The following is a 25282-nucleotide window of genomic DNA, read 5'->3' as shown; positions in this document are numbered from 1 at the left end:
ATTTCTTTAGTAAAATCATTAAAAGAATTTACTTTCCGGATAGTACCAGGTTTTAGATTTTATCTAAGTATTCAAACATAATTCTGACAAAAAACAGGTCAGTGGTATTTAAGCATGTGCATCTGAAGAAAAGAAGTAATACATACGTTAGCAGATCAGTAGTATGGCCCAAGCAAATTGTCCTAACAGCAGATTTTATAAATATGCATGGTGAAAAAGACTGAGGCCTTCTTAAGTACAAGAAATGCTGGATATTACTAGGGAGTGGTAAATTCACACAGCTGAAGAGCAAAATAATTGGCTCAAGCAATATACAACCAGTTTTCTTTAAAGGCAGTGATAGTGCTGAAGAGGTCCCTCTTCTGCAGGATGTCAGCACACCCCGAACTTACTCTCTATTTGTACTGCTTTTCCAGGACCAAATCAGAAGACTGGAGCATTGATGTATTAAAGATGGGTGTCTGACATACATACAACTTTCTAAAAGCACAAACCAAAATTGTATTTTAAACAGACAGACGCCTATGACATGGCAAAGAAAGAGTCCCTTCCAGGAAGAAAAAATGCCTACAATTAAACATTTGCCAAAGAATTCTGCCTGTAGGCGAAATGGCACTTCAAAATATCAGCCTGAATCCTCCTTCCTATTCCAATATCCCAGGCTGTGCTCTCTGTCCATCTTTCCTTACTGCAGTAGTGCTCAGCCAGTCAAACTGGCATCCTCTTCTTCCCTTCACCCTACTGCATTGTTTCCTGGATCCCCTTCCCTAATGCAGCATCTTCATATTTTCTTCCAACTCACTCCTCCTTTTCTGCAACACTCCCCTCCACATCGCCCAAGTTATTTTCCTTTATCTCCTAAGAGAACAGAAAACCATTTCTCTGCTACAGAGTACCCCAGAAGGCTTAGCAGCTTTGGCTGCAAGGAGTTTACACGTGCAGGCTGGACAACTAGAAAGTCAGGATATCTACGTCTTCTCAAGTGGTCATTTGACCAGGGGATCTGTGTTGTGTCTTCTCTGCAAATGTATTTCCATGCTCTGTACAGGAGTTATATCTTCCACCTTGGCTTGCAGGCAGGCAAAATAGTGCGTGCTACCCCTTTGACATCAGCTGGACATTGCAGACTTATTTAGAGAACCACAATAAATCATTTATCTCTCTTTTATAAAACAGTAACATACTACAACACAGTTAAAATAATTCAATTTTAAAAATAAATGACAAAATGTAACAAAATTTAGTATTTCAATAAAAAGCTGTTCATTTAAATAAATAAAAAAAAATAACGCCTTCCCTGAGAGTTCCACAGTGGAAACTAAACTGTGTTTTGATACATATGTACAAAGGAATACAAGACCGAGTAGAAACCTCTTACTAACCTGAAGATAAACTAATGCAAATAATTACTTAAGGGCATTTGCGAGTAATTTACAGAACTTTGCACACAGGTAGAAAGAAATCTACGTATTGATGGATGCAGTTTAAAAAAAGGATTTTAGATAAAGATCCTGATATTACATAATTGTGAATTAGCAATTTTTTTTTTTTCCTGGCTAGAAATGCTAATTAACATAGGATTTGAGGTGGCGTTTGTTTTAGCTGTTCTTTGAGACATAAAAAGACTATAAGATACGTACAGAAGATAATTTCTTCAAAAATTACTTAGATTCAGTCTTCACCAAAAATAATTTTCTTAACCTAATTTCTTAAAAAGCATGCTTTTAAACACCAGCTCAATCTCAAAACCAAAGCTAAACAGAAAAAGGAAAAAAGCAGAAGATAAATTGCAGTTATACTACAAGGTGACAAATTCTACTGTCACCCTGGAGAGAAAAAGAGATACAGCTTGCACACAGGACAGCCACACACATCATACGGTTTGGCTTTATTCCCTTTGGCATGAAAAACTCTTTCATCATTATCTTCCTGCAACATACAGTAGGCAGAGACAGCAAGTACTTCACATCATTTGCCCTCACACTACTATTCACTGTTTATGATTGCTTTGTCCAATGTTATTAGGAAAGACTAGACTCATACAGGAGAAGATAGTTTAAATATCCTTACCCTTCACAATGAGAGGTAATCCAGGACACTGCCCTGACACACAGCAGAGCCTTAATAACCTGTTCAGTGAATGGGCAGATCCATCCCCTCCCCAGAACCTCCACATCAGTTTCTCAAAGATGTGTAAGTCAATTCATTTTTTACAGCACTTTGCATCAGATATTACAAAGCTATTTACAGAAGGTTTTATATTTATATTCTTTTTATTCCTTATGCAGAAAGATGCATAAAGAATGACATCATACCAAACAGTGATTTAACAGGGGCATCGAGTCCAGTTTTCTTACCAGATTACCTAAAATACCTACAGCCAAGGCTAAGGATTGGCACATACCACTGGTACAAGAGCCCCCTTCCAGGACAGTGGTCCCCCCTGTGCTCCACAAATAAAATCTCTCCCCCTTAGCCGTCTGTGCTTTATACGACCCCAAAATTCAGGTAGTGTAATTTGTTCAGACTTCAGTTTCCAAGATCTGCACCCATTTTAAGCAGAATTCAGCGTCACAGCAATCCCACGCAGGAGGAGGCCGCGCGAGCAGGTACAGATGGACAGGGTCAGGGACGGAGTAGCAGTGACGCACGCGGCTGTAAGGCTATTCTTCCCTCCGCTCACCTCCTCAGGACCACTTGGAGTGACTTGCTCACTCCCAGTCAAATGTCAAAGTGGTAGTTAATAAACTGCTTGGCCTCCTCATCCTGTTCTGTCTTCCCCCCCCATCAGATCTTCAGAATTAATGTCTTTTTACTAAGCACCCCTCTTGGATGCCAACATACAAAGCAAACCAGGCAGCAAGACATAAGAAGCTCCTCATGCTGCAGGTTGCCCAGAGCTGCAACACCAAGAGATCTTCATAAAACCAGCGAGCACAGGTGCTTGGTGCGGCACAAGCTGGATTATGGGCAAATGTATTCCACCATTTAATTAACTACAAACCATGGGCTCACAAATGACATCTGGTTAGACTGTTACATTTGAAACACTGTATTTATTCATTTGCCTCTGCAGTAAGTTTATTTGGGCTTTGCTACTGATACTTCATCATACAAATCTTTTTAGACATACTTCAGTGAAATAATGTAAACAACTGCTATATGCAGCCAGATTCAACAAATTAATGTAAAGCATGCAGCGAAAGTCATTAATATTGAGCTCTAAATGGATGATCTTATACCATTACAGTACCGACACTGTTCCCACTGCCAGTCACTCTCCTTCAGACATCTGATTCCATGGACGCACCAGAAATGAGTCTGCAATTAAACTTCTGTCTTCTTTTTCTCAGTCTCTTAAAATAAATTGTGACTCTGAGACAGCTGGAGGGCTCCCAACAGCTCAAACAAAAATTAATGTTTGCTCATCCAAGGACAAGACTGTTTTTGCTATGGGGAGCAGAGGTGAAGAAAAAAGTTGAGAGCAGAGGCTAAGCCTTGAAGAGCCAGCTATGCTGCTTCCGATGCTGCTGGAAAGTCGTGTCTCCCTTCACTCATCGTCATCACTCCATACTCCCCATTCTTTCTCTTGGATGCACTATGTATATCGAGTTATGTCACAGGAAAGTAGGCAGTGATCCATGGCTACTTTATTGTCTTATAATGAAAGCAAGACTCAGGCAATAATAAGTTAAAAGAATTTTATATAAAAGAGTTTGTCTTGCCCTCACCCTTGAAAATAAAAATTTCATTATATACCTTTTGATTACTCCATAAAGTGAGCAAAATTCAATGTAATTAAGATTAAATTGAATGTATTTAGCTTTAATCTTAAACTACTATACTTTGCTCCATAAATACTAAACATGTACATATAAAGGAGACACATTGCAAAAGACACCTTTAGGAATAGTTAAAATTACTTATCTTTATCCTTCAGGCTTCTTGTTCTATTTCATAGTCAAATTTTACATTTCTTTATTAAAGATTATTATAGGAACAGCTGATTAAGATGACAAAAAGTATCTCTGTTAATGGGGAATTCTTTTGTCAGAATAGAATCCATCAGGATGCCATAAATCACAACTATTATGCCAGATAAATTATCTTCTCTAATTACCATCTAAGGACTAAAAAATTTATTAAATAACAGATTCAGTTAGCTCTCCCTTCTCCCCCCAAGTAGTAAATAAATTACAGAACAAGAAGATTCTGTTCTGGATGACTGTAATAAAACTTCTGAGCTAAGAGTCTCTAACCTGTGTCTGGGAGTATGTGCTACAGCTTCCATTAGCAGGAACACATTAATTTGCAAAATTTCCAAACAAGAAGACTTATCAGACCAGTTTGCCTAAGGAGGGAACTCATGACAGAGCTCTAACCTAAAAAAACACCATAAAGGAGATGGAAGCAGGGACATGCTATAAAAAGAGAAATTTAGAAACATCACATGGACATGTCTGGATGGTCTCAGGAAAGCCAAAACTCAGCTGAAGTCAAGATGTTCAAGGGATGCCAAGGGCTGTAAGAAGCGCTTTTACAACCACATTGGTAATAAAAGGTTGAAGAAGGAAAGTGTGAGTCTGCTGCTGAATGAGGTGTGGGATTTAGTGACAGTACACACAGGTAAGGCTGAGGGACTCAAGTGTTGCCTTTGCCTCAGTTGGTCTCCCAGCCCCTGTGATGAGTGAAAGAGCTTAACAAGAACTATGATCAGTGGATAAGGACTGAATCAGGAATTACCTGAGAGAACTCAAACCGTAAAGGTATACAGGACATGACGGGTTGCATCCAAGAGTGCTGAAGAGAACTGGCCAACGTCCTTCTAACACCACTCTATATTGTCTTTGAAAGGTCATGGAAACTGGGGGAGATCCCTGGTGACTGCGGGAAAGTAAATGTTGTCAAGAAAGTCCAAAAGAATAATCCACGAAAATACAGGCAAGTCAGCTTCACTTTGGTCCCTTTCCCCCATTGGAAAAATCATGGACCAAGTCATCTAGGAGCACATTTCTGGGCACATGAAGGAGAAAAGGGTATCTGGGAACAGAAAATGGATTTACGTAGGATAAATCATGCTTGACCATCCTGATTGCCTTCTCTGATACAACGACTGGATTTATGGATGAGGAGAGAGCGGTAGATGTCATTTACTCAGCTTTAGAAAGGTCTTTGACACCATCTGCCACAATACTCTTTTATCTGGATGGAGGGAAACCAGATGGGTAAAAAACTCACTGGACGAAAGAATAGTGGTTAATGGGTCATACTCTACCTGCAGGCTGGTAAAAATCCTACAGCTAGTAGGGAAAGTAAAAGTTTCCTGTAACTGATAAAACCATGAAATGATCACTTAAGATGATACGAATGATGTTCTTTAAGCCTAGAAAATGATAATACGCTCACTACAATACTAACGTCTCACAAAAATGTCCCTATAGCACAAAGTAAGAGTGCTGATAGACCACTGACATCACCTTCAATTCCAAATTAATTTACATCATTGATTTTTAATCATGAGTCAAAAATTGATTAAAATTGGTATTTTAATAGTGATACTTCACAGTTTTTTTTAATTTCTTAAGAAAAATGGCTTAAAAAGATATTTGTTCTTGCTTATTGATAGCTTCAGATGATACATTGTATTATTTAAATAATAGTAGTGCTAAGTATCTTACAAACCAAATACTCTAGTCCCCAGAGAAATTTTAGCCACTTTCAAACAGGAAGCCACACTCTGATTTTACACAATGTTAAAAGTTTCTCATAAAAAGCAAATGCTTGGATTCTCATGTACTTTTTAAGTATCTGAATTGGCCTGTTTATTTTGGGCCGTGAAAATGCAGAGGTTTTTGGTATGATCAATACCTATTGCATATGGTAGGTATTATATTATTACTGACATGCTAATAAATAACTTGTGAATACACTGCAACATATCAAAAGCAAATTAAAAAATAATGCCCATAAAAAGAAAACAATCACACTGCAGTGGGATGACCAATGCATTTCCAAAATAACACTTTGCAATAGCTGGTGTCACAGGCACAAATTAAAGCCTGCTGTGTTGATTGATGATACAGAGAAAACAAGCTGCCGAGTGCCTTAGCTTCCCAGAGACAATCATGTGCGGTAGCTAGTTGAGGTTCAGCTCCCTGTGTTGACAGGCTTAGGCAGATGAAGTACTGAATTATGGCTTGTAGTCCAAATCCATCAAAAAATGCAGTCATCTGCAGATGTTTTTAATCTTAATTTGTTGGTATTTCACCTCACAAAGTGAAGTTCAGAGAGAGCAGCTTGCTTCATCATGTAGGAGAACCTGACTGCCAAATGCATAGCTGCCTACAGCTCAGCATGGGGAAATTCAGGCGCAGCGTGTGTCTGAAGCACTGTCCTCTCCCAGAGTCAGCTGTGCTCGCTGCAGGCTGGGGCTTACTGCCCAGGTCACTCTTTGCCAGATGTCTGGAAACACCCACTGTATGCTATGCATGCCCAAAAGAAGGGGTCACACTCCTTAACTTTCATTCTTAGTTTTTTGTGACCCAAATAAATCAACACCCAACATAAACACGTGACTGCATAACATAAGCGTGTACAGCTATATAGTATCCTTCAGCTATAATTTTCAAAGAGCTCACCCCATCATCTTTTCAACTTGATGGGAGAGGGGAAATAATAACCTAATCTTACAGCAGTTACACAGGAATAGGGGGGCTCAGGTTTGATGCTCTCCTCAGGGGACTGAGGTTTAAATCCCACTTCGAGTGTCCCAAACACTGGGTTTATAGTTTTCACCTACAAAATTACCTTTCAATTATTGTTTTCTAAACGTAACAGTGTTCATTAAATCACCCAAAGAAGTTTGCCAAAAATTTAATTTTACTCTTGATTCAGAAGATTATTCAAGCTATGTGTTCTGGGTGGTTTTTTTTAAGAAACCAAATTGCTGATTTACTGAAGTTTTGCCAGCGGAATTTTCAGATTTTGTGCATGGTTTTTAAAACACAGCTCCATTTCAACATTTCTAAAGGAAAAAAAAACATTTTAAAACCTGTGCATGTTGTCAACATAGAAATGATACAGCTATAAAAGTCTCACTATGGCTTCTGAGGAAACAGTCTTCTGAAACAAACATGTTTTCTATTGTTCCTAAGTTTAGCAAACTTAAAGTTACATTTCAAATCAGCTTTTTACTTCAGAATGAAGTAGTTAAATTTCCTGCCCTATAACGGTCAACATAAAACAGCAGGCAGTCTTCATGTCAAGAAATTTTCTGTTAAAAACAGTACTCGTAAGAGCCAGTGATTTGACAGATCTGCATAGGATGTAGTCATAGGATGTAGGTTGCTCAGAAACAGCAGCACACCAAACAAGCACTTAGCTGAGAAGGAAAGACAGCAAAGCAGCAGAAAGCATCTTGATGGACTATTGACTGGAAAATTAACATTTTTGCAGTCTATCAGAAGACAAGCAGTGCAGCTGGTCTAAAGAAATGGTCAATGAAAGTGATTTTCAACACTGTAAAAGTACCAGGACAAGACGAGCTCTCAAACAGCTTATAAATCCCCCATGGTTGTAATGTTTGGGATTGCAGGTCCTGTAATTTTGTATCTCCATAAACAAAGGGAAGGCACCTTATACTTAGAAATAAAGATTTTAATCTGTGCATAGGAAACCTGTTTTCAGCATGTGTCACTCGCACTGGGTCTCTTAGTAGCTTTGGGCATATCTTTTCTCCTCCCCATGCCCCGGCGTCCTTATCTGCAAGATGGCAACAATAATAGTGAGTAGTTCCTTTGTAAGGCACTTTGACGGTAACAGATAAGAACAATATGAAAATAATAAACTTTAGTACCATTGCAGTTGCTGCTAGAGCTTTAATACTTATGGTGGAACTCTGATACCAAAGAGCATTACTCTTAATTGACCATGTGCCTACACAATAAATGGTAACTAAAGAACTGAGCTGGTGTTACGTGATCAGACACCTTTTTTTGGCTATCCTCAAATGCTTTGCATTCTGTTTTAGGGATGGTTTTCTTCCTATACCAAACTCTACCTTACCTTTGGTAATGCTTTTAAGTGGACAGTGAAACAATTATGTGTAAATATAGTTTACAAAGCAGTACAGACTCCCACAGAATAAAGGCAATACTAAATATCAAGCTCAAGATATTACTGTACTATAATGCCATTTTTTAACTAGCAGGCATTACAACCATTGCTGCCAACATCCTCAAAAGTATCAGTTACCCAAAGTAAAAATGGTGCCTGCTGGTAGCATTCCAAATAAAGGTGCAGAAACCTGGCAAGTCAAGTTGAGTATGCTTCCAGTTATAGCTCATCTGAGATGAATGTGAAGCATGGTGCTGATGTCTATCCTACAGCTCTTTAGATAATCATTATCTAACTTTCCACAGGAAAAAAACCCAACAACTTTTTTTTCCCTAAAAGTTACTGTTGAGTTAATGTTTCAACTCAATATTCCTTTCGTTCTCAAAAAAGAAGTATCTAAAAAAGGTAAGATTTCAGACAAAAGTCATGAAGTAAACTTTAATTTAAATTAGGTATTATGTTTTTACCTAGCAGCATAATTAAACAATAAACAATTGAAGATAATAGGATTTTCCTTTTCATGATATAAACTACTCTCTTACCCCAAAGTTCAATGTCAAGGTAAAAGGACATGTGAAAGGAGACACAGAACATAGGCATTGGCTTATATTAGATACAGCTTTCAGAGAACATTCTCACTTGAACTTAGTTAAAAATACTGTGGTTCAGTACTACAGGAGAAAAGTCTTTATGAGAAAACCTCATGCCTCTGAAGAATGTAAACCAATGCAGACAGTCCCTCAAAAACACCATGCTTCTTTTTCAATTAGCACTACCTATGTGATGGTGATACCAAGGGACAGCACCACTCATTGTGAAATCCTGGCCCTCTGGGACAAAGGCCCAAATGAGGAGCTGGTTTTCTGCTACACACATCCACAAGTGCTATCACAGTAGCTAACCTGGGCACCTAAATCCCACGACTCACATGAATCTCTTTGGGATCCTAAATTTCATCATCTCCATGATTATGCCCCTTCCAGACCCTGAAACAAAGATCCATTTTGATGGTGCTTAATATTTTCCTGTAGAGCTGGGTCCAGCCCAATATCCACATCTCAGAGAAGTCAAGCTTGCCAGCTCCCATTTCCCAGGACAGTGCCAAGCATCAAGCCAGAGAAGAGTCTGGTAAATAAGTATCATCTGCCCTCTTTTTAAACCTGTATCAGAGAAAATATGAAATACAAAGGGTATAAGATCAAAATGATTCCCCAGCTGAGTCCCCTGATGTCCTAGGCTATATGTTAGACGTTGACATTTCACTGACAGATGCAACACAAATGAAACTACACTACACGCCTATTTATGCAACATTATACATGTATGCATCTACACTTGGTCACGTAAAACTTAAGAGAGTCCCTTATAGACCTGAATACCATCCCTACTAGGAGGATACACTACCTCCATAGGTGAGCTACCTCTGTGGCCGAGTACCCTCACCACTGGAAGTTTGTGCTTTCTAATAGGAATTTGTGTGGTGTCAGCTTCCAGACAAGTAACCTTTGCTATCTGGTCTTGATGATTAAAGCTCTATCCACTATCTGAAGTCACTTAACTATTTCGTGGGTATAGATAATAAGCTGAACAAAACCATTAGTACTATGTCCTTTCCTCAGTCACAATACAGAACTTTGAGCTCCGGTTCAACTAGTTAATTACCTCATTATCTTCCCTTTCTTCTTAGAATGCCATCTTCCCACAGCTGTATTAAGCACTAATCAAAATGCCTGTGTGCTATGTATTCTTCATTATTTATTAGTGTGTGGCTCTTTGTATTGTCTGTACGTTCTATCAGCTTTAATTCTAATTTTCAGGTGATGGGCAAAACCACTAACTAGTGTCACATCTAGTACCGATTCCACCAGATGCAGAATTCAGGCTATTTTTAAAGGGTATCTAGCCTCAATGACAGCTTCTTTATGAGATATAGACAATCACTACTTAATTCATCTGAAATGCTTACTTCACAATGATAAATTACCATAATTTTGTGTGATGAAAACCTAAATTTACATCTGTGTCTTTATAAATTATTTTTAATCTAGTAATCCCACAGAAAAACAATCAGATTTATTTAGCAAGATTAATTTTACATAAAAGTATTTTGATTGCCAGCAACCATATATTCATCTTTTTCTTCTAGCTAACATATGTCTCAAATAATATGTCCTTTTTGCATGACTTTTAACACTTGTCACTTCCCAACAGCAGCAAGCAAATTTCATTGTCGCATCATTGTTAAGATTTATTTTACTTCCAGTAAACCCAAAATTAGCCGTCTTAATCAGATCAACTACTAAAGCCAACAAAAAATCTTCAGAGTATGTAATACCATCTCCATACTTTGATACAAATACTTGCATTAATTAAAATTTATTGGAATATTCTTGTGGAAACTACTATGTACCTTTGCTCTCTATGGTCTTTGTATTACTAAAAACAGTGTAAGCTAACACAAAAAAGTGAATTATGGTATGTTTGAAATTCATCAAACCCCTAACTTTTTACTGTCAAAAAATTGGTGCAATGACTTCATCGTTAGTTCTGGATCACACTGTATTTATAATGTAGTATTCAAATTTAGAGTACTTTTGTTAAACAAAATTAACTTTGTGGGGTAAGTATAGGAAAGACCTTATACTGGTTTTTGTTCCCAAAATTTTGATCTGGATGTTGGAGCACTGCTTTACTCTCAACCTAAATTGAGGGAGCTGTTTATTCCTTGCCAAGAGTTTTGTAAATATTGATTTAAGGATGTGATTATAACCATAGAATTAGAATATCGATCTACCCATTGTCAGTATTAAGAATCAATTTAGAAAACAAGTGAATTATTAAGAACACAAAATTGCCACAAGTTTGGTCAATTAGAAAAGATGATACTGCTGTTTATAGATCAGACAGCGAAGAATTCCCTCTCATTAGTTTTCCTCTAAAGTAGAAGTCATGAATGAAACAAGAAAAAGGAATTATGAAAATACTCACAGGAGAACGGTAATATCAAACTGTATCAGAATGGATTAAGAGTATTTTCCAACATAAGTAAAAGAAAAAGGACGAAAAATTATAGTAGATGTGGATTTAAGTAAAAGGGGCTTATGGTAAGGTAGATCAGTATTGACTGTTGCTTTTTGGGATAAACAAAAACTGATGGTTGGATCAATCTTGAATATAAACAGCATGTTACAGAAAATCATATTTTATAGGTTAGGCATGGCTGAACATCACAGAACACCATGGAGGACTGTTAACATGGTCAGAAAACAAAATGCGTAAAAATTTTGCTCTCAGTCCCACCAGCAAATATTCATACCTCGGTGGTAACGTTCCATATTTGTGTGAATGACAGTTTAGCATGTACCCCATGGCCTGAATTACCCAGTATGTTTATTGGGTAATTATATTTAATTATTATAATATTTTATTTATTTATTTATACAATGTATTTTATGTAATTTGCCTAAGTTACATAATATTTATTATAGTTAATTAGAAAAATAATACTTAACTTCAGTTACTGTATGAAATGCAAAATGGTATAGCAAAAAAAGTATGTACTTAATTGCACTAAATATGGACAGATTAGGCACACATTCAAGACTGAATTGCTCTTCCAGACTTGATCTCAGTGAGGTCTATGAGATCCTCTCCCAAAGACCTTGAAAGATCTATTACAAATGAAATGAACAGTTTTTATACTAAGGAATGCTCAGATTTATCCCTCCCTTTTGTTATCACAAGATATCTTACACACTCTCAAGATAAGTGATTCTTTTTGGATTAGACAAAGCACTTGAGAATATAGTATAAAAAAGAAAGTCCTTCAAGAGTAAATGACAAGGTCTTATGGATCCCTTCTGCTCATGGCATGCAATGAGCCAGTATATCCACATAAGCAGATCATACACCCATTCATAAGTATCTTCCCCTTCAGAGTGAGTTGCAATATTTCAGTAGGGCAGGCAAAGGAAAATCACATAAAAAGAAAATAAAACAGTAATGTGAGAATGTAACACTGCAAGGATGTAATTCATTTAAATATGCTATACATTTTTTTCTTAATTTTGCTCTGACATTTTAAGGGTGTATACCTTTATAATGACAAGTGATCTTTAAAGTCCTAACTCTGCAGCAGGCTGGTGAAGAGGACTTAATTCTCATACATTTCCATCTGTATCTCAAGACTTAAAGTTACCATTGTGCCCATTACACACGGTAAAGGTAGAGGAAACAAAACAAAATAAAAATTTAAAAATTGCTCATTTTGACTGATGGCAGTTCAGAAGAAAAAACAAGCTGCTACCACCCAGCAATTGCTCTCCAATCCTTTATAAAACAAGACAGACATTTGAAAGCCTGTTGCGAGGATCAGTTTATCAAACTACTAATCATGAATAACACTAAAGCATCATTAATATTTTAGCTTTTATGCTTATTTGAAGCACTAGCAAAGAAAATGCCTGGAGTGACTAATTCCAGCTATGAAGTAGTTTTTTAAGAAACAATTAAAAAGCAAAGCAATGTTTCACTTTTATCAAAAAGAAAAAGAAGCACTAGGATGCTGGTATATAAACTGGCAGAAAAGTTATACTTTGATGGCCCCGAGCATTTTCTTTATTGCTAATTCTTTTCAATATACGGTGAAAAAGGTCTCAAATATTTTCAAGGAATGCTTTCACTACCTTTATCCTTTGCAATCTTCAAAAGGCTTACTTGCAATCTGCCTATCACTTCTAGCATCTTGAAAGAAAAACTCTGCACATTCGGCTCTATGCACAACAATCTACCTATGCATGAGGAAAAATGTTTTTCCCCATCCATAAATTAGGAAATTATTTTGAAAATTAAGGGCTTTTCTAATTAGAAGTCTTTATTTAGGACCTCCTGCTAGTTGCAACCCAACCTGAGCAGCAGATGTCCTGCTGGGGCTCATTTCAAGAGACTTCAAATCAATTTCTGAAATTTTTTCATTCAGTACTCATTAAATATGGTATTTCGCTATTCAAATTTTAAATGCTCTGTCATGCTAACCTAGCAATACAGATGGGTAAGAACAGTTTTCACTCACTTTTACATGAGCTCACACAAGACTGCAGTCAGTTGAGATGCTGACCGCACCTCCCCTGCCTTCCCTAGGAAAGCAGAGTTTGCTCTCTACCAAGTAGTGCTGCTAAAGGAATGCGAGCACTTTGACTCCCTGTCACCTTAAATTTGGATAAAATCTTACCTAAATGCCCCTTGTCGGTTTAGTGATATCCAGAGTGCCACATACATGTAACTTACAGAAGTATGCATCAGTTCTCCAGTGAACTCGCTGCATGGACAGAGTCCATAGCAAGGAATTCACTGGACCACAGTTTGTCCCTACTAGAGCCACAGTTGAATATCTGCTGGTCTACTTATAGGTAGGAAAAATAATGACCACTAGAAAATTAAAACAATTTTAGGTTTAGAAACAATGTCAACAATTTGTAAACATAAAATGTACCCAGATACATTTAGCTGAGTCATTTCCTTCTTGCTTAGTAGTCAAATCTTTCTCTGTGCTGCATTTGTGGCTAAGACATTAAAACAAGTCCACATCATTGCTTGAAACATTTTCCTAATCAGTTAGCTGTACTAGTTAGACCGTTTTCTTCTACAAGCTTATTGTTAGGACAGCATATCCAAAGAGAAATGAAATCCCACAGACCATAGCTCGTTATGGTACTACAAAGGAGAAATGGCTTCTGTTTGTAAATTGCAAAGACTGACAACATCTCTCAACATTATGCTCCATATTCTACATACATTCCTGAAGGGAAACAAACACTTTCAATGTTTTTGACAATAATTTTCAGTTTCCTTTCCTCATAGAATTACTTTGCTTCCCAGTCATATTCATTCCCTTACTTAGTAGCATGCTTGATAGGTCTTATTTATAGCATGTATCTGAAAACAACTTGGAATTGTATCTAAATGACTTTCAAAAGTGTATTAAGTAACATTGTGAGTCTCCCCACTAAGTACTTGATAGACTTCATTGTCAATTAGTCTGAGTAATTTATTTGAGTAAATACTGCTTAGATGGTTTTGCTGAATTTTTCTGCACTTACTTTTCCCCAAAGTTGAACTACCCCTTCACTAAAATGTTTATCTTTACTGACCCAGCTCCTCATCAGGAGAGGACAATGTTCGGCATCTTCCAACTTACTAATTAGCCTGCATGTCTCTACTGGCTACGTAAATGTCCTGTCTGCAAAGATGAAAATTAATTAAGGGATTCATTGGCTATCCCATCCTTCTTTTAAGCCAGAGCCACAGGGAAGACCGCTTGACCAAACGCTCACGTCACTCCAGGCTGATTGGATGCCATGAAGATACAGATACAACTTTGTAAGAAAGGGAAAACAATTTATGAGAAATCCCAATGGAATGAGGGAGAAGTATGAAAGTTGAGCTTCCCTTTGCTTAAGTCATGTTCATAAGGGGATACTGCAAGAAATACAGATTAACTCAGCAGCACAACAGTCGGACAGGGTAAGATGTACAAGATAAACCAGCCCTAGGCAGAATTCTTATGTCTAAAATTCCTGGGACTTTACCGAGTAAATTCTTCAGACTTCATGGTCTCCTATGCAGAGAAATATAAATAAATAGAAACACCAGAAATGTATGTTGTCTTTAATGAGACCGCTTAAAAAAGTAGACTTACTTAGGGAAAACAATTTATGAGAAATCCCAATGGAATGAGGGAGAAGTATGAAAGTTGAGCTTCCCTTTGCTTAAGTCATGTTCATAAGGGGATACTGCAAGAAATACAGATTAACTCAGCAGCACAACAGTCGGACAGGGTAAAGATGTACAAGATAAACCAGCCCTAGGCAGAATTCTTATGTCTAAAATTCCTGGGACTTTACCGAGTAAATTCTTCAGACTTCATGGTCTCCTATGCAGAGAAATATAAATAAATAGAAACACCAGAAATGTATGTTGTCTTTAATGAGACCGCTTAAAAAAGTAGACTTACTTATTTAGTGCTCTAAAACAGAGAGGTCATCCCCTGGGTAACAGACTCATTTGTTCTTTTGCTGTAAACTGGCTTCCATGAAGAGACAGGCACATTCTGTGAAAATTTGGTTCAAGTCATAAAAGTAAATGATTTTTTAAAAATTTCTGAAACTTAAGCTGTAACCTAACACTGAAAGAACAATGAAACAGCAATACACTGAGAATTAGTAACAATGCAAACCCAAACCAAACCTAAAGGAGAGCTTTGGCCATGATAAAAGCAATCACTTCAGCAGGCTGCTCAAACACTAAGAGAAGGAGATTACCAAGAGTAAAAGATTACTATGTAAATTAATACGACAACTATGATATCTTTATCTTCAGAGAACAGTTCTTCTATTCTTTTTTTGGCTCTTCCTTTCCATTATTATGGTGATTTTATCCTTATTCATGCTAGTTTAATTTTCTTCAAATATTATCCCTTAAAAATTTTCTTCAAAACCTCTCCATTAGAAAACTGAAGTCTTTTGTTTTCATCTTTAACTCCCATACCAAAACCAGTTCAGCACCACTTCCTCCTGAGCTATGTGCTAAACATAGCAAAAGAATTTTTTGCCCCAGAATGGCTTTAACCTTTGTTACAATGTTTAAGATGTTTTCCCAAATTAGTGACAACTTATTGTTGTACAATTACCAACTTATAACTTTAGTAGATTTAAAACAAACAAACCAACCCCCCCAAAACCACAAACCAACAGATTCTGTATGGTTTTCTCCACGTGGTCTATAGAAAACTCAGAACTTTCTAGAAGAGCACAGGTATTTAACACTAAGAACTAGAACACAAGCCTCAGACTGGAACGCTGGCGCTAGTTACAGAATGTTGCATGGTGCAGGAGAGCAACAACCATGAGAAGTATCTACAGGTTAGGCTGAGGAAGTAACTTGGGAGCAAGTCCCACTAATACTATGGCAAAAGGGCTATTACACTCATTGGAGATGTACACAAAATTGTAAGTCAGGACAGAAAAAGTATCTTACTTCTGCACACAACATAACTGAGACTAGAAAAAGGGGAAGTAGGCACAAAAGAGTTCTAAAAGCCGAGGCCAGATATATCTGGAAAATACTTCATAGTACAATATTTTCATCTTGTCTTCAGTTCAAGACAGCATGCTAGTCTAAGAAACATAGTGAAGTGTAACACAGATCACTAAAACTAAAAAAAAAAAAACCAACAACAAAAAAAAACCAAAAAAACACCAATCCATCAGCCAGTGATACTCATTAATTCAGACTGATCAACTAACAGTCTCTTCTGGTGTAATGTCTAGGGACAGGAACGCAAAGAAGTCATTGATATCAAGGGATGAAAATAAGTTAGGACCTGAGGTTTTAAGATAAAAAGATCAGTATCTACTAAGAATAAACAAAATCAGATAAAATAAAACAGAAATAAAACTTCATGGGTTTTATGCCATTAACTTTTGACTTTCCTGAATTATGAGTGTTCGTATCTGCAGCCAGATATTCCCTAAAATAAAGTTAATTTTGTGGTAAAAGCTGCATTTTTTATTAGACTGGCTGATGTAGCTGGGGAAAGCAGGAAAGTTTGGAGGATTAGAATCCCTCTGCCAAGCGACAAAAGATAACAAAGTCCAATTTGGAACTCGAGCTACATAATTGAAAACAGTAACTGGACAATCTTTGAAGATTTTACTTCCAGAAACTTCAGTTTATTTTTGTACATAAATAAAAGCATTACAATTTGAGACACCCCCCCACATTATATAGGCAAGTTCAGGCAAACAGATCACGCTAGAACTTCTGTTACTACGGGCCATGTTTATGCTTTTTTTCCTGGCCCAAGCAAGGAGTTCAACAATTCTTTCTCTAAAGGACAATACGCCAATCATCCCTGAGAAGAGACTTTCCTATTCTTCATCACCAAGATGAAGAGTAGCTTTCATCCACACAGCATTTCAGAAGGGATGAGAGGACGTTCTTACTCAACTCCTCAAAAAGTTAGTAGATGGTTGAAGAAGTGATTATCGTAGCTTTGCAGAAACTCTGCGGTCCCATCAAATTTGTCCACAAGCTGTGACCTAATGGTCCAGGCTTTAATAAAAGGACGAATGGGGCACACAATTACTCAAAAGCTATGTCATGGGCACACTTTAAAGGTTCTTAAAAAGGGCTGGGGTCCCAAGCAGGAATCTCAACAGAAATCCACATTAGCTACTTATTCAACATGATTTGGCATCTTATTCTTAGTTGCCATACTGCAAGTAAAATTACAACTTTTCAACAGGAAACATAGAAAAAATATATACCTATTTTTACAGACTAAGTCACCAGGACCTTCAAGATTAAATAGGATGTAAAAGTTGCACTAGGCTTCTAACATAGCAGCCTAATTTCCAAAGGGAGATACACCCACTCAAGTTACAGGTGGGCAACAGTATCTTTGTTGGCTGCTAAAAGAAACTAAAATTAAGACCAAATGCATTACTGTAAGGTGCAAACTGGTACTGTGGATAAAGTTTTCTGTATAAAGTACAATCTCTACCTGTAATTTAAAAATATATGGAGCAACATACAATTAATGAATGGAACAAAACTCACTGTTGAAGACATTTTTGCAAACAGATCTTAAGACTTTTACTTACTTACAGACTGCATTATTCTGTCTACAATCCTTTGTGTCTCTGATGTCAAAAGGAAGTAAATAAACTCCAGTTTTTCTTGCAACCTTGTTACTGAATTTACTAAATAAAGTAAAATAAAACAATTTTTATTCTAACTTTCCTCCTGAAGTATATTCATAAATTACATTTTAAAAATGTCTTTGATAAGTCAGCTTAAATTTTCAGAAGAAAATTTAAGGGAATGTGATAAAAAGACATGGTTTAATTTCTTCCCTAGGTAATATGCAATCAAAAGAAGCAGAGAAGAGAAAGCATCTGAGGAGGAGTTGCAGAGGCAGCAAGATGATGCTCCCAGAGAGCCTGTCAAGAGCGCTGTATCATGCAATTCTATTGCAGTTCAAATGGCTTTCTGCTCACGTTTTCTCCATGTTGGTAAAGAGAAACGTATTTCACTTTTTGATCTGAACAGAAACCACTTTTATTTACTGGCAGATTTGTCACTCTCAGTTCAATGTACTGAGTGTCAAACAGTTACAAAGCCACATCAGTATGAGTAGTTGAAAACAACAGTGCACTGACTGACTCAGGTTCTTGCCATACTAATGCTTTTCTGGAAGCCCTGAATTAGCTGCAGTGAAAGAAACAAGAGATGGAAAGAGGTGAAACAAAAGAGAAAGTAATGATTCTTAACGAAAGAAAATATCAGAGCAATAATGAATGCAATAAGGTAAGACACTGTGACGATTAATATTTGGACATCTATAATATCACTATGGCAGGAGTTCACTGTGCTAAATGCCATATAAAAACACTATCAGTTTTATTTCATGCAGCTCTATTTCCTTCCATAAAATCTCTCCTGCCTTCAGGTGAACAAGTATCTCACTTTTTACTTCAGCACAATTTTCTTGTAAATAGGTATTGACAGAGAAGCATGGAAAGACTGCAGGAAGGAAGTAATTTTATTTTTAATTCTATTATAGAATAAAATTGATGCAGAATCATGCCTTTTTTTACAAGCTGCTTTCTACCTATTACGTAGAAGTCCCTGCCCTGCAGAATTTATATTCAAACAAAAAGCTAAATATAAGATGCAGTAGTTGCACATGAGTTGCACACAAGGAAATAGCTGCCTACTTCAATGCTAAGTGTTTTTATATTTTGTTAGACTTGTATTATAGTGTCAGAAATAAAACAGTAGTAGTCTACTCTACATTATTGTTCAACTGCCCATAAAATTGTACACTAAAAATGAAACCTTTCAGAAATGACATTGAAAAGGATCCAAAACAATTTCATTTCTCCATTTGAGAAAACAAAAATCAATTTCAAGAAAATCTTTTCCTGTATAATACTACAGTTTAAAATGGTATAAAATGGAAACTTCTGAAATTTAGTGGTTGTGCTTGAGACCCATGCTTTTAGAAAATATCTACTTCACTTAAGTATAGAGGAGCAGCCTGAAATGCTTGACAAGCTGTAATCAACATCATAGCAGTGCTTAGTTATGTCTTAACTATGCAATGTGTGATGTAGCAGCTGCAGAATGCTGACAATCAAACACTATCCAGATAAGCACACCGTTTACATCAGAAGTGTTGGCACAGTAACTTTTTGTAAAAATAGTACAGTAGAACTTGGAACTTCTGGCCATTATTCAAGCTCCTACCATGTTAAAGATAGAAAAAAAATCCCCAACCACTATCAATGTAAAGCCCAGGAAGTTTGTTTGATTTTCTTCTACAGTTTAATTCAGTATTTAGTTATCAGTTTGAGAATTACCTTAGGGATGAGAGACTTATCCTGCCTCTTCTGCTCCTCCATTGACTACACTGAATTTCAACTCAAGTAACAATCCAGTTTGTACCCTAAAAGAAGTTTGCCTAAGCACAACTGCTGATATACATAACACTGTCATATACGTCCAACAGAGATTCGCTTCTGCACGTTAAGGAATGAGATACAATCTGTTTGTTTTCTCGACGGGTACATATTCAGATGTTCTAAAAGCTCTGTAACTATTTCTATTAAATACTTTCACCTATGTCAAATTAATAAATAAAAACAATGCCAATAAATTTAAAGGCCACAGCACTTCATAATCATGTAGGTATGTTACATTCTATGGATGTTGTGGAATTAATAAATGCTTTATGGTACTGGATATAAAATACTCTAAATTTTAACAAGTTTCATGTTACCTCACCACAGCTTGTACAGACTAGACTATTTATGGCTGACCTCACTCAGTTCTGCTAACAAAAATAAGCAAAGTATAGGATGAGGTCCAAAGCAATATAGTATGACCTTAGAACACACAGCAGTTTGCATTGATAGTTGTTTGAACGGATAATTTAAATAAAAAAATTCAAATACTATGGACTTTTGAAGAGATCGGGACTAAAATTACTATTTCACAGTCGGCCCAGACATATACTGAACTGCAGAAAAACTGAAATCATTGCAACATGATTTCATCCTACAGATTTGCTGTGGCCAAATTTTCAAACTCGGGTCCTCAAAAATAGTCAATATTACATCTCCCCAGTACTGTATCTCTACATTATGGCATCTAAATAAGCAGACTGCTTTCCTCACAGCCTGATCACCTGCAGTTGCATAAGACAAACTAATGTAATAAATCTTACTGGCACACTGCACAAAAATATCAGCTGTGTAAATCTGAACATCAGAGTGTTTTCATACAGTCAGAGCTAAATACCACTTAGGCACCCCATCAAATCAGAAATTGCTTCCTATAGATGAACTGAAATTTAAAATTACTTGCATGGATTAGCACAAGGATAATTCAAGACAAGTGTCTGAATGACAGCATTTAACCTAAGTGTCAGACACAGAGCAGCGTGACTTGAAGAACAAAAATAAATCCTCAGGAATTTGGAATACCCCAGGATAGCAATAGAAATACATTAGGAAAAAAACCCTGTCTCATACGTGTCTAAACTTTCTCAAATGTAAGTGCTTTTAATATATGAAATTTTTAGATCTGGACTACTTATGGAGTTTTTACATTATATTATAATATAAGTTATATAATTTTAAGTTGTATTTACCCAATTCTACAGAGTTGAATCTTTGGCTGCCAAGAAGTGAATAGGTACATGAGGACCTTTTACATCTCACTCAGCATTAATGAAGTCAACACTTGAATGCTAAAATAGAGATAGTGAAAATTGGAACAACAGAGTTTATTAACATGCAGATCAGAAAGAAAAACAGGTGATGGGAACAATTTGAAAACTGATCTGATTAGTCTGTACTAGGAGAAAAGAAAATGTAGAAATACAGTTAGATTTTTGTGAAGGATGGCGTTTCAAAAATTCAATGACTAAAAGCCGGACAAAATTGGACAAGTGAAAAATAAAGCTTGACAAACCTGTTTATTTTGGTTCATAAGCCTTTGCTTAAAATGAAAGAATATTGCATCTTACTCCGAACAGACTTTCATGACTTTGATTTTGGTTAAGGTATCAATTCCATTCAGTGAAAGATATTTAAATAAATACTCTATTAGAAGATTAAAATCCTACCTATGTTAGCTGTACCAAAGACAGACGAAGAGACTCTAAACTGTAGGAGTTCAAAATAAAGCAAGGACTATGTTCTGCATCCTTATTGTACAGATGCAGTTTTAAGGCCCTGGTCTTGAAAGGCATAATATAGAAAAATTAGTGCTGTTGATTTCACTGCCCTAGTGGTCTATTTATGAGAGTGGGAGCTTTTACTTTAGATTTTTAATATAAATGCTTTTCACAAGTCTTCAGCAACCAGAAGAGTATGTAGGCATAAATAATGGATATGAGATTATACAAATGTATATATTTGAATACATAGAATGTTATATGCGCTTTAGATAATAGGAAGGATTAAGACTGTACAGGTAACCTTGATTTCATGATTTCTTGATGTCAAAGCTTCATAGCAAAACTAAGGAATTGTACAGGATAACAGAATTCGAGACCAGATGTGAATACAAAACTGCATGCTGCATATTGAATATGCTTGACTTTTTAAAATAATGGCAACGTTTCCCGCTAGAAATCCATTCAGTTTTTCAGCATTCACGTTATCATGGACATACAAAAACCGTATCAGCTATGAATGTTTGGTATCATCCACAAAAATGTATTTAATCAGCAGAAAAAAGGCTGGACAACAACACTAACAAGCATCATTCCTAAGTTTTATTTGAGAGTATTTTGGTAAATGTTCATTTTCTAGTTGCTGGATTTGATTAAAACGTAAAAAACCCCAAATTTAACACATTTTTCATTTTGCCTTCTCATTTTCAACTCTAAGTAAGCATCTATACTGACAGATCCCATCATCACACTCAGGTGTCTTCTGCTCACACTAGCTTTAAATAACTTCCTCATCAACCTTAAAAAGTTTAACAGTATTTATTTCACAGGCACAATTTAAGTGCAGAATTTCCATGTAGTTTGTTTTAACGGAATGGTAAAGGCATTCAGTTAAAAAGCAGCACACAGAGTAAACAGCAGGGAGAAACTCAAACTCACTTACTACCTTTAAAAAAACATGCCACAAACTCGTGCTTTACTTGCTCTAAGTTACTACTTCAAATCTTTCAACCAACATTTGTTAGTCTTTTCTCTAAACTGGATTAGGGAAGCAATCTATTTACCATCTTCCACTGTAATTATCTTGCAACCTGTCAATGCGATGCAAATGCTTTTGTTAAAGCTACATATTACACAAACCATCAAGTGCTCCACAAGGCTAGGCATATCATTGAAACCCCTCTAATTTCTCCAGTAGTGGTCAGAGAAAAGTCAAGGTTTCTGTTTCTACAATAGCCTTAAGCTTTCCCTTAGGCATGATAATTCTGCAACCGGCCCATGGAAATCCTGACAGTTCATCAACCAAAATCAAGACCTGAAGCCTAGAAGGAATGGCCAACTGTCCTTCAAAACAAACTTTCAGATTGAAAAATGCTATCCGTGATGCCACAGTCCTTTTCTCTGCATCACAATTCTCTGCTTTCCTCCAGGAAGAGTCAGAACTACTGCTAACTACAGACAGAGATGGCCCCTTCATGCGGCCAGTTTTCTTGCTCCTTTTTTATTTTCTTAATCCAGCCATCACAAATGGAAGTCAAGGCATTACACAGCGTTTTAAGGTTGATCAAGATAATACCATAGTTGTATTCCATTTCTAAGGGCCACAGGTAAACTCTTTTCTGAACTATAATTAAGTACATTTAAGAACTGCTACCACTAAATCCTACCCCCCAACACTTTGTCCCACAGGAGTTCCAAGTGATCAGCACCAGGAACACACAAAAATCCCTCACAGGTCCACCAGATATTTGGAATAGATTTTGCCTTCCATGAGTACCTAGAGAAGCCAGTGCTAAGGAGAGTCAGGGATTCTCTGCTGATCTGAGTGCAAGAGGAATGAAGTTTCCACCACATTTTCCAATGTAAATGGAAGCCTCCTGAAGAACTCAATTTAAATCAATGCAGTGATAATTAATATGCAAATGATACACATCTGTTCCCTCAGGATGTCACAATTCTGTTTTTCTTTCTCAACAGGAACATGCTGGATATGAAGCATACTGTATCTATTTCTGTTTATCATTTTGTTCTTCTACAAAAGCAACCCAAGAAGCATTTCTGCTTTCAGAAGCATTTCTATTGGCAAGGACTAGTGTAGATACACATCACCTGTTTCTCTTTCATCCCTTTATTTGCTCCTTTCATCTACCAACTCACAGAACTTCACTGAATCAGATTTCTTCGCTCCTTTGGAGTAGGAGAATGTATGAAAATTATTTCATTTTGATTATTTTATTTCATTTGTGGATATTTCTTTTTGTGCAGAGAAGAAGACCTGGCCATGATTTCTTCAATGTCACAGGTGTCCTTCTTTATCAGCTAAAGTAGATATGCTTAAGAATCATGATTGTTTATCAGTAAGAAATTCCTGGGGAAGATTTTCAGCTTCATTTATTGGTTTAAGAAGCCTGAATTCCAAAAATGCAGCAATGATGCCATAGCTCTAATTATACATAATGTATGTTTCTCGCTACATAGTAATTTCTAAGTTTAGTGCAATGAAATATCTCAGAAATACTCTTTAATAAGAAATGTCTTTTCCAACTTGTGCATGGCATAGGTGATGCCAATGAAGACTTTCATAACATTAAAAAAGAAAAATCACAATACTACAATCACTTGGAAGATTACAAATCAGTTGGAAGATCAATATTTTCAAAAGCAAAAAAAAGTATCAGCTTAGAATAAAAATTATTTGGCCATTTGAAGTACATAGAGTTGCATGGACAGATTAGAACAACACAAGTAATTTAAATGGTAATATTGAACACAAAGTAAGACAGAATATAGGTTAACTTCATAAAGTCTAAACTGAAGAACACAAGAAGTACTTGCATTAACTTGGTAATAAAAGCATTTACCTTTTTCAGTGTGACATTATAGCTACTGAAGGTTTAACGGACTGCATGCTTTCTCTAACCTGATTTTTGTATACTTATAAAATAAACTGAGTGAAAGGAATTTAACCTACTGGAATCATGGCTTTTACAGCACATTAGAAGACTTTAAAAACTTGTATGGTTGTAACATATGTGCAATTCTGAAAGGCAGGCACTGTGAATACCAGCATTATTAACAACATAAAAATCTATATTTTATACTCTCCTAGACACCCCGTGTCTAATTATCTCAACACATAGATTCTTTGTAAATGACCTAAGAGTGTCCCTTTGTCTCTAGAGCCTGAACCATTCAGCTAGCAACAGGGAAAAGGGGGATTAACTGCACTGTAAGAACATCAAGCAAAACCAGAGCATTTGTAATGAGTCACATGTGTGCTAAATAGCACCCATTCTCTAGAACTCCAAAGTACCTAATAATTAGGATATCTCTTGAGAGCACTTGGACAAATAAGTAGATGGCAAGAACATAAGATGGTAACAAAGGAACATCTAATTTTCGCAGTATGTATATGCATCATCAGCTCAGTGGCTATCCCCTACAGAGCAGATAAGGCACAACGAAGACAGTATAAGTACTACTTTTTACATCTCCACTAGACAAAAACATACACACTAGCATTGCTACTTCATGGAGGAAAGATGCTATTGATGTAGAACAAGGAAAACAGAAATAACTGTTTGTCCACATTAAAAAAATGGAAATTAGATTTAACATTGATGAAGCCTCAAAACTAACATCTGGTTTCCAACAGTGGAATGTAACGTTCAGTTCCTCCATGAATATATCATATCTCAACAGAATATTGTAATACAAGAACATGGGAGAACACATTTTACAAGTTGGGAAATGACAAAGTGAAGGTTTCTCATCCAAGCAAAAAGACGATTCTATTGCTACAAAAAGATGGTACAGAATTATGTTGTGAATAAACAGAAGTATTTAGTCTTTAAAATCTCCAATACATTTAAAGTAACTTTTTTCAACAGTTTTGCATGCAATTAGTTAGCATTCATAACGGTA

General features: G+C 36.4%; 1 protein-coding gene across 7 annotated transcripts in view; it reads right to left on the bottom strand.

The window, feature by feature from the left end:
* Window positions 1-25282, bottom strand: part of SLC36A4 (solute carrier family 36 member 4) — a 121837-nt gene that overhangs the window by 8630 nt on the left and 87925 nt on the right. The window contains exon 11 of one of the 7 annotated variants that reach the window (XR_003927585.1): window positions 15128-15223. The exons of the other annotated variants lie outside the window; for them this stretch is intronic. The gene's annotated coding sequence lies outside the window, so the exon portion shown is untranslated. The remainder of the gene's footprint in view (window positions 1-15127; window positions 15224-25282) is intronic. 7 annotated transcript variants of the gene reach the window in all.

The sequence above is a fragment of the Aquila chrysaetos genome, chromosome 19 (assembly GCF_900496995.4).
Source record: "Aquila chrysaetos chrysaetos chromosome 19, bAquChr1.4, whole genome shotgun sequence".
Taxonomy (NCBI): Eukaryota; Metazoa; Chordata; class Aves; order Accipitriformes; family Accipitridae; genus Aquila; species Aquila chrysaetos.
This window is presented reverse-complemented; position numbering and strand designations above follow the sequence as displayed.